This window comes from Rhipicephalus microplus, chromosome 3 (assembly GCF_043290135.1).
Source record: "Rhipicephalus microplus isolate Deutch F79 chromosome 3, USDA_Rmic, whole genome shotgun sequence".
NCBI lineage: Eukaryota > Metazoa > Arthropoda > Arachnida > Ixodida > Ixodidae > Rhipicephalus > Rhipicephalus microplus.
The window spans coordinates 171,529,822-171,539,813 of record NC_134702.1 but is presented as its reverse complement, the minus strand read 5'-3'; the positions used below and the strand labels follow the sequence as shown (position 1 = coordinate 171,539,813).

The window sequence follows — 9,992 nt, the reverse complement described above, 5'->3', positions numbered from 1 at the left end:
ATAGCCTCATAGACTTCTCTTGTCTGCCGGATTATCGGCGCTCACTTGGAAAGTGGCGGTCGTCGGAACTATGGCGGCGGCGTTACTTAAGTAGGGGTGTCTTTGAATAAGTTCTTACGTTCTGGAAGCCTATATGCAACAAAAATAACGTAAAAAGTTTAAAAATCGTAAAAGTAATTATAGTTATTCTTACTTAAATGCCGTCGCTATAGGTGACAGGCGATTTGCGCTCATTCAGCAGGTAATTCTTTCAATACAAGGCATAGCCTCTAAAATTAGCAAACGCCGAAATGGCTAATCTTAAAGGCCAAGTACAAAGACCTTTACTCCTACGTAGGTAGCACCGCCATGGATGACGGGCATTTGGCGCTCATCCGGCAGGCAAGAGAAATCTAGGAGGCTATATGGTTATGCATAATTATAGTGTACTAGAATATTGGGTAGTGTATTCAGGGAGAAGCCATGGCTGCCACCGTTGATATTGACAGCCGCGAGATAACGCCAGCTTAGCATCAACTGTCACCTCACGCACTGTCTCTTATGCACTTCAGTGCTTTGATGTTAGTAATAGCAGGGGTTTAACGTCCCAAAACCACCATATGATTATGAGAGACGCCGCAGAGGAGTGCTCCGGAAATTCGACCACCCGGGGTGCTTTAACGTGCACCTAAATCTAGGTACACGTACCTCAGTATTTGTGCCTACGCCGAAAACGCAGCCGCCGCGACCGGGATTCGGTCCCGTGACATGTGCTTGCATACGTCGCGCTTAATAGTTTCGTTTGTTTGCTGACACGTCCGCAAAAAGCTTTCTGAATGGTTGTGTTCATACTGCATTCAAAACAAAATGACATGTCAAAGCTGCAACGCACGGTCCGAATGCAGGAATACAAACGACGGCGAAGCAGTCATTCCCGGGGAAACTGCCTGCAGTTTTTTAAAGCTCTGTTGGTGAACGAAGAAAACATTAGAAAGGTTGTGGTATCGAAGCACCATCTATAAACCCGAAAGTTTCTTGTTATATTATTGCTATATCGATCCGTAGTCTGCACACTGCGACAGTTTCGACTTCTTTCGTTACGGGCGCGGCACCGTTCTTGTCGATAGTTGCATCATGCAATTGTAATTATGTGACTAAGGTGACAAAACTGCCATTTGATTGAGAGGCACGCCGTAGCTGAAGATTTGGGAATAATTTTGACAATTTTGGGTTTTAAACGATTACGCGCCTGCCGAAATACTGCTGCTCTGGCTGGGATATTGCATTGTATAGTAAAAAGGAGACATCACTTGCACCATGCACTGTCAGAGTGTAAGAAGGAATCATAATTTACGAGATCGCATACTGCAGTGAGAAGTAACACTGATCGAATTCGTCGCCATTCCGTAGAGTTGCCAGTTCACGATCACTTGATCACGGTGGCGCCTTTATGAACGCTGTCTGATTTTCGCATGTAGCTTTTTTTTTCATTTTGCCTCTCGAGACTGCATGGTTGATACCCTTCACGAAAAAATGAAATTGTGACAGCACGTAAATTACCTCTCTCTTTGACACGAGATGCGGTGCGATCGAGCTCATATATATTGAAGGTAAACGAAGCTTGAGTAAGCGTTCCAGCGAAGTGGCAGTCCCTGTAGTGTTCGCCACCTCGAGTTTGCAGTCAGAAGAAAGGTCCATTGATGGATCTGAATCAGTGGCCTCACCGTCAACACCCCAAGTAACCACGGATATCCGTCGGCTGTCCGCTATGAATCCAAAGGTCGAAAAATTCGGATATCCAGAGCGGACACAGCACGGACATTCGCTGGACGTACAAGGAAGGTCCATTGGCGGGATGTACTAGGTGGCTTTCTGGTGGATATCCGAACAGGATTTTAGTGGGACAGCCAGTTGCGAATGTCCACTGGCTATCCATCAAAGGGCCCCAAAGAACACATGAGAATTGAAATTAGTTTTGGAGTACTGCAGTGCATGAGCATATCCTATGCTCGCAGTCATCAGAAATTTTCTAAATCTTGTGATAATAGTGGGGCCTTAATTGCGTATGGTGATCCACAAGTGATCTGCTTTCAGATCTAGAGCTCATATCTCCTTGTATAGCGGCCGGAGTAGTGGCGAATGTGTGTATCTGTGAGCAGACAGTTTCCGTGGATGGCATGAGCTGACTCGCATGCCGATTCCCAGGCCAACACACACGCTGGGGAAACCAGAAAGCCCTTCAAGGATGAGGTATTGTTTTTTTAATTTTCACGGCATTCTGAACTGAATGCGACGGTTAGTTGAAACGTAAAGGTCGCGGGATCAAATCCCGGCGGCGGCGACTGCATTTCCGATGGAGGCAGAAATGTCGGCCCGTGTGGTCAGATTTGGGTCACGTTAAAGAACCCCAGGTGGTAGAAATTTCCGGAACCCACCACTACGTAGGCGTCTCTCATAATCATATGGTGGTTTTGGGACGTTAACCCCACATATCAATCCTATTTTGAAACGTAAAAAAATATAACATCTAGTTCAGGGTTTTTTAAGGCATGTGCACTTTTTGTCAGGGTTAAAAATATATGTGCTCGTATAATTTATGTTGTATACTGTGCATTGCTTGTAGTATATCGTGCACTTATCTTACTAGTTTTTGTCAGTCGAAAGTGACCAACAGTTTTAAAAATAATTGTTCCATGAAATCAATTAAATTTTTTTTATCCCGTTGACCACTATAGCAAAAGATATACAATGAAACCATACACTCAATCTATCACTGAATAGACTAACTTTTCACTGCTGAACGTTCATTACAAATCACGTGTAAGAATACTTTAGGTAAATAAATGCCACGGAGCGAGCGCAACCCGACAAATGTAATAGTTACATGCGGTACACCACGGAGGAAGATGATACACACGGTGCTAGTGATGACACTGCTGCTGCGTCGCAAATGTCTCTCTCAAAAACTGAAACATGTCCCAAAAATGGCGTTTCCAATTTAGGTTATTTGATAATAATTATCATCAAAAACGGTTGTAATACACCGCCTAATTGTTAAATATTATAAAGCTACTTTAACGACGTTGTTTATATTGACGGTGATCTATTCAAACAGCGGAGAAAAAAAAAGTTTCGTTTGGCGAGCCATCGCCCAGTCAAGCCAAGCCACTGGATTTGTTCTGTTAGTCCTGTGGATAATGGCGGCGTGCTTGTAGTGCCAGTGCAGATACGATTGTATTTTCTTCCCCAGCTACGGAGGTAAGACAGCTACATTTATTTATTTATTAGGATTACAGTCAAAGACTTCAGAACTTCGTATGAGTACTACAATGTGTTTCCGTCGCAGGTGCCAGCATGCCTAAAGCGAAGGAACAGTCTTACACGCGCAAGAAAGCGTCATTGCAAACAAAGGCAATATTTCGGGATTTGATTTCAAGCCGGCAGCCAGCCGTCAACGTCTGAAGGAATCGGGAACTTCGAACAATGCAGTAGTGCGTGTGGTACACTACGCGCATGCACTAACACATGCTGTGTCAGTGAGTGTGCGAGCATTTGCGTGCCTGGGGCTGACGAAAACACTGCGGCTACATCAGCAGCTACTCAGGCGGATTGCTGCAGCTCGGCGCCCCCTGAGGGCAGTTCGCCTTGCGTCACCGAAAGTGGCTCAACGGACACATCGCCTACAAAATGTTCCCCCTGTTCGTCCACCGGAGCATCGCACACTGAACCCGAAGGCTCGCCAATGCAACTCAGCGATGTGCCTTCTCCTGTAAGCGGAGTCCCGGAGGTACCTGTTTGTTCATCTTCCACTGATGCATTGTCAAAGCACAAAGATTTTGTTGTGTCACTGCGCAGTTGGGTCATCAAAGAAAATGTTACTCATACAGCTTTGTCCGCTCTTCTAAAAATTCTCAAGGTCAGTACTTTCGATTCTTCATCTCTGCCTAGCGACGCTCATACTCTTCTCGCCATGCCTAGAGATACACAGCGTGCACCTGTTGTCAGTTCAATGGTACCGGGACATTACTGCCACTTTGGGCTACAGAAAAGCCTCGAGAATGCTTTGTCAAAAGCACGTTATGAAGGCAGTCATGTTTCTCTTGCCTTTAACATTGACGGGCTGCCAATTTCCAAACGCTCCACCATGCAGTTGTGGCCCATACAGTGCATGATTCGTGAAGATCGAAGAATACCACCCTTTGTAGTTGGAATTTTCACAGGCCCAGGAAAGCCTGCTTCAGCCTATGAGTTTCTCAACAAACTTGTCAGTGACCTGCAACAGCTTCTTTCCCAAGGAATGATTTTTCATGGGCACCTAATTGATGTTTCTTTGAAGTGTTTTGTTTTGGATGCCCCAGCACGATCATTTGTGTTTCAGATTAAAGGACATACAGGTTATTCTGGGTGTCCTAAGTGCACAGCTGAGGGTACATACAGAAACAGTCGACTCAGCTTCCCTACTACGTCATCCACTTTGCGTACGAATGATTCTTTCAGGCGTCAGATTGACTCTGACCATCACCGGGGCGCATCAGTATTAACATCACTGCCCATATACTGTGTGACCTCTGCACCACTGGACTATATGCACCTGTTGTGTTTGGGGATTGCGAAAAAGCTGCATAATGCTTGGCTAAGTAGTCCTTTAGACATAACGCCTTGGGCCTGCAAAGCGCAGACAATTCTCTCACCTTAATGTGTTGTTAGCACCATATGTAACGAAAGGTGCCCTGCATCATTGGCCGTGAATTCAAAGTAAAAGAAAACTTGTATGAGAAGCCATTTATTTCTGGCACCATTGATGTTTTTGTGGTTTCACAGCTTTCTGGCGTGAAATGTTGGCCATTAATAAATGTACGCAAGGTTGCTAGGTTACCCTGGCACGGAAAATTTGTTACTATTCCACTGCTTCATCTGTCTTGAGGGCACTAAAAGAAGAATTGATTGCATTTAGGATAGATTACCCTTCAACAGTTTTTGACACACCGCTTTGCTATGAAGAGATGCTTTGTTTTCTTAAAGGGGAACTCTGGTGCATTTTCGACCATACTGAAATAATGCTGTTTTCAAATAGTATTGACAATCCTGCAAAGGCTAAGGTGGTTAATTTTGCCCAGGTACTCGTCAGTAATTTTAATTAAGCAATAAGCGACAAGTCAAAACAAAGACCAAAATGGGAAGCTGCTCTGTCATTCATGGTGGGTATCAGATGACGTCTCGAGAATTCGTCGCTGATGACGTCACGAGATCGGCTACACCCCGCCACGGCTTGCTAGGGTGCACACATAGCTCACATTCCTCTTCTGATGCGCGAAAAGCAAGTTGGCGATATCGACGCAGAAGCAAGCTGTGCCAGAGCGTCTGAACTTACTAGTGACAAGTTCAGCAATGATTGCAGCTACTATCTCAGCGCAGAAGCATCGCTTTTTGATTTCGACCCGCCGGCGCGTGAAGCATCTGACATGCCCCGTATCGATTTTCTTGTTGCTCAATATTGTAAGACCGACATCAACGATGACGAACACGTTGTATACAGCTGACAAAACTGAACTGTGCTAGCGTTGTCACCTCTTAGAAGAAAGCGCACGTTGCATCTGTCTGCCGGGGAATGCAGGGTTTTCCAAAAAGAGTAGGCCCTTACGTCACATGCACAGGGTGGCCTGCGTTTACTAGTGTGATTGCAGAATCGGCTACTAATTTTAAAAGTTGTTTTCCAAGAAACTGAATGACGTAGGGTGCATAATTTGGCACATATTATCACGGTACCAATGAAAACACATGTTTAAAGTTTTATTGAAATCAGTTAATATTGAAAAAACGCCGGAGTTCCCCTTTAAGTGGTTGTTACATGAAAGTTTTAATTTGTTGTTTTCTTGCGTTAAATGATATGTGGGCTTTAACATCCCGAAACCACCATATGATTATGAGAGACGCCGTAGTGGAGGGCTCCGGAAATTTCGACCACCTGGGATTCATTAACGTGCCCCCAAATCTGAGCACACGGGCGTACATTTCCGCTTCCATCGGAAATGCAGCAGCCACAGCCGGGATTTGATCCCGCGACCTGCGGGTCAGCAGCTGAGTACCTTAGACACTATACCACCGTTGCGTTAAATGTTAAGCCAAGCCCTGCTGATCCTAGAAAATAAGTGTAAGTGCTCCCTGAGAAAGTAATTACAACATGTTATTAAAAACTAGTCTTGGTTCCTACTGTACTCTCAAGTCGCGATATGAGCTCTTCACATGCTGGAGCAAGAAATTGTGATGTTCCCATGGCCAGGCGAGTATCCTGTATGATGTCGCCAGAATTAGTACTGTAGCCTGACGTCAAGCTAGTGTCGATGTCGCAAGGTGCACCTTGGCAAAATTGGCTTTACTAGTACTGAGGGAAAAATGGCACTAAATTGGGACGAAGAAAGAATGACCGCACAACACTGAGGAACAATGGAACTGAGGAACAACTGTGTGTGTGTTTATTACACGGGAAAATATAGAGCTGCAAAAACAAATAGGACTACAACACTTGCTCATAAAGATGAAAAGCAAGATGAATCTCTCACGAGTCAAAATGTCCAAAGTTAACAGCTCAGAAACATGTTCTCTTTTTCGAGGAGGGCAAGTGGAGGCTCACTGACACACGTGTCCTTTCTTCCTAATATGGAAGGCTTCGTTGATTTCGCACTCGATCTTGTTACGATATCGTGAAAGCATCTTTCAATTATGGAAGAGCTGGGTGCAGCTGCACGAGGAACAATGGGCTGCTAAGGTGCTGCTTGTTGAAGTCTTGAGATTGAACGGGTGCTCATTCAGGTGATTGTTCAAACATTGACTGGTCTGTCCAGCATAGGTGTAGCCACATGACAACGGAATGTTGTAATACATTGTTAATGCATTCCTCGTACTGTGTCCTGTGCTTCTTTATGCATGCATGCTCTTTGGGGTTACTTTACTTTTTCGCATAGGCTGCCGAGAAAGCCTTACGCCTGCTTTGCTAACGATCTCGAGTGCATGGCTCGCACCGCGTGCGTAAGGGATGGCGGAAATTTTTTGTCTTGTGCTGGGTATTTCCTGGTGCTTTGCTCAGCACAGGAAAGACAATAAATTTTTGTCGTCTCTTAGGTACATAGTTTGAGTCATGCGCTCATGCAAATCGTGTATCAACTGGCCCTTCAAGACACCCTTCTGGCTTTAATTCCAAAATAATCTATTTCGGCATTTGCTGTACTTCACACTTGCTCCGAGCTATCTCTATACACAGGAGATTTGTAGGGCAGAGTAAACTGTCCTTCAAAAAAAATGGTGGCACTACCCCTTTAATATGACAGTTATTTGGTCACCATATTGTGCTAGCAGTGAAACGAAACAGCCACTATTGTGCAATAAACATTCACATTCTCCAAAGATAAAGAGGTGTATTGGTTGTGCTTGAATTAAAACTGATGTCTATGTGAGGACTGTTCATAGTGTTTAAGAGATATCCATGTCATAAGGGTATCTTAATTGTCCCATTGCATTGTTCTATGTAGAGCTCTAAACTGCTTCTGGGCGAATGACAGTTTTATGTATGATTAATGTTTATTGTACTTAATAAACAATAAAACTGTGTCATCCATTTTCAGCATGTGATGGAATTGAGCCCTGTGCTTTCCATGATGTGAATTTGTCTTATACATTTTTTTGGTATTTCCCATTTCATGTTTGTTTTTGTATTTTTGCAACAGTCATATTTGTCGCCTGTTCTGCAGTATTGTATTGGAATGGTGTTTTCATCATACTGGATTTTGTCAGTTCTTAACTTAAATCTTTTTTATTTCTTGCTAAATGTTCTTGACATTTTTTGTTTGTACCAAAGCTTGTGTCTTTATGACCCTGTAAGTTTTAATTTTGATATTACAAAATGAAATAATCACAGTTAACTTTTTTCATTGTATTACCTTCACTGCTAGAATTGTGTGGAGCTGTGCTTCTATTCTCATCATTGTGTTCACACTTCAACTTGAACATCGTACTTGATTTAATTAGTGTTTGCTTAATTTATTTATTCATTATTACTAGAGTACATGATTTGACCTAATGATAATAAACATTTTATTGCATCTGAGACCTTGTGTGAGCCCAATCTTCTTACGCTTTAGCACTTGTTCCTGGGCAAGTGGATGCCTAAGTTTGCCAAACATATGTTATTCTGTTTTATCGATGGTAAAAGCTTGAAAACAAATAAGCTTCTAAGCATGCACAGTGGCATGAAAGTTCGCTGTACTCTTTCACGTCGCTGTGCATGATTGTTTTTTCTAGCTTATACCATCAATAAACAGCTGGTAATTGGCACTCCGGATCCCTAGTCGTCACCTTATTTGTGTCCATGAATCTTGTTTTAATTTAGCATTGCACCAGAAATAATTTTAGCGCTTTGATATTTAATCTGCAGCAAAAGGGTTCTTGTGAAAGACGTTCAAGCATCAATTGCGAGAGTGCACAAAACCTCAAGGACCCTCGATATTACCACACACACACACACACACATATATATATAGCTAGGTATTTGTGCTCACTCAACATCAGCCTCGGACAGGCCGCATGGACATTCAAAGGACCATTAGGGGGTAGATTATTTATGCACAATGAATAAGAAATCAATATACATATCTATTATGAACATATATGTACCTGTGTATATGTATAATATATCCCCTGATGGTCCTTTTAATGTCCGTGTCGGCTGTCCGAAACGGATGACGAGCGAACGTACAAATTTGTTACCTTTGTACATTCACAGTATGTCCATTGGACGTACATTGTACGTCCGCGGATATCTGATGGATGTCCGGAATATCCGAGACGGACGTCCCGACGTATTCCTAACGGATATCCGTGGTTACTTGGGACAGGACGCTGCAGTTTTCTTGGAGATGGTAGATTCGACCGCCAAGTTCTTCCGCTTTCTCAGAGGTCTTGAGTGCGGCGCTGTCTTCGATAAGTAGAGCGTCGGGCAGTAACATCGGCACGGCATCTGGCGTTAGCTCTGGTCTCCTACGTGGTACGCGAACACTCTTCGCCGTTTATAACGTGCACATAGTCTCCGAGAACACATGAAGACTCGAAGTATAGCTCACATACAGAGCAGCTTTCATTCAAGGTCCCATCCTTTCGATGGAAATTCTGTTCCCAAACATTCCTCCGTGCTTTGTCTTCGGGTGCAGCGAAAAGTGACGGCTGCTCACCTTTTTTTCCAAAGGTATACCCTGTTTTGCACCGAGGTGCAAAGCAGTGTCGTTGCCTTTGATGACTCGGCATCGCCTCACTGTTGCGTGGCCAGCAAAAACATAGCCAGAACTACTTTCGTTAAGCGGGCGCGAACACAAGCAACAGGTCACTGAATTCAGCACCCGAGAAGGCAGAGTGGTGCAGAGCTGACAATCGTGCTAGCCCATGCTACGGCAGCGCCGCCTTGAGAACCGGTTTTCTATCCACGTGCGCCGCTTCGCGCGATGCATGGCGAGAGAAGGTGCCCGAACACACTACCCCATATTTCCAGTAGACTGTAGCATAATATTTATCAACTTCCGTTGGCGACGTGTGTTGTCATGGCAAGCGCAGTCTTCAGAGCCTAGAAACGAGGTAGCTCGATGTTTGACATAACGCCACTCACCCATTTAGGCAACTTTGTCTATCGGTGTTTTGGTTTCGGTTTCCTCGGCAAAATAGAACGAATTTTCAAAGTTTCTCAACTTGTTTTAGACGCAATTGCTTATTTTTGTAACTATACATTATATTGAAGCTACGTCAAGAATGTAGAAACTAACAGGTTTTTGCAGATGCACTCTAGAAAGCAAAAGAAATCGAAGGTGCACTGCCGGGCCGCAGTCTGGTTGTCTGCCCCGTTCGTTCGAAGCAGCATTCTTTAAAGTGAATAGAACAGAGGTGGTCACCGTCCGTAGCCCTGCAACTATTTCTTCGAAGAGCACATTCCCAGGTGGAGCGCAGCACACTGTCTTTCGGAAACCTGTAACTCG

At 44.1% G+C, this 9,992-nt stretch overlaps 1 long non-coding RNA gene across 1 annotated transcript; it reads left to right on the top strand.

The window, feature by feature from the left end:
• The first annotated feature begins 3,109 nt into the window (after positions 1-3,109).
• LOC142804033 (uncharacterized) lies at positions 3,110-8,080 on the top strand. The gene is made up of 2 exons (XR_012894438.1): positions 3,110-3,237; positions 3,326-8,080. It is a non-coding gene; the product is annotated as an uncharacterized LOC142804033 (long non-coding RNA).
• Positions 8,081-9,992: the final 1,912 nt, after the last annotated feature.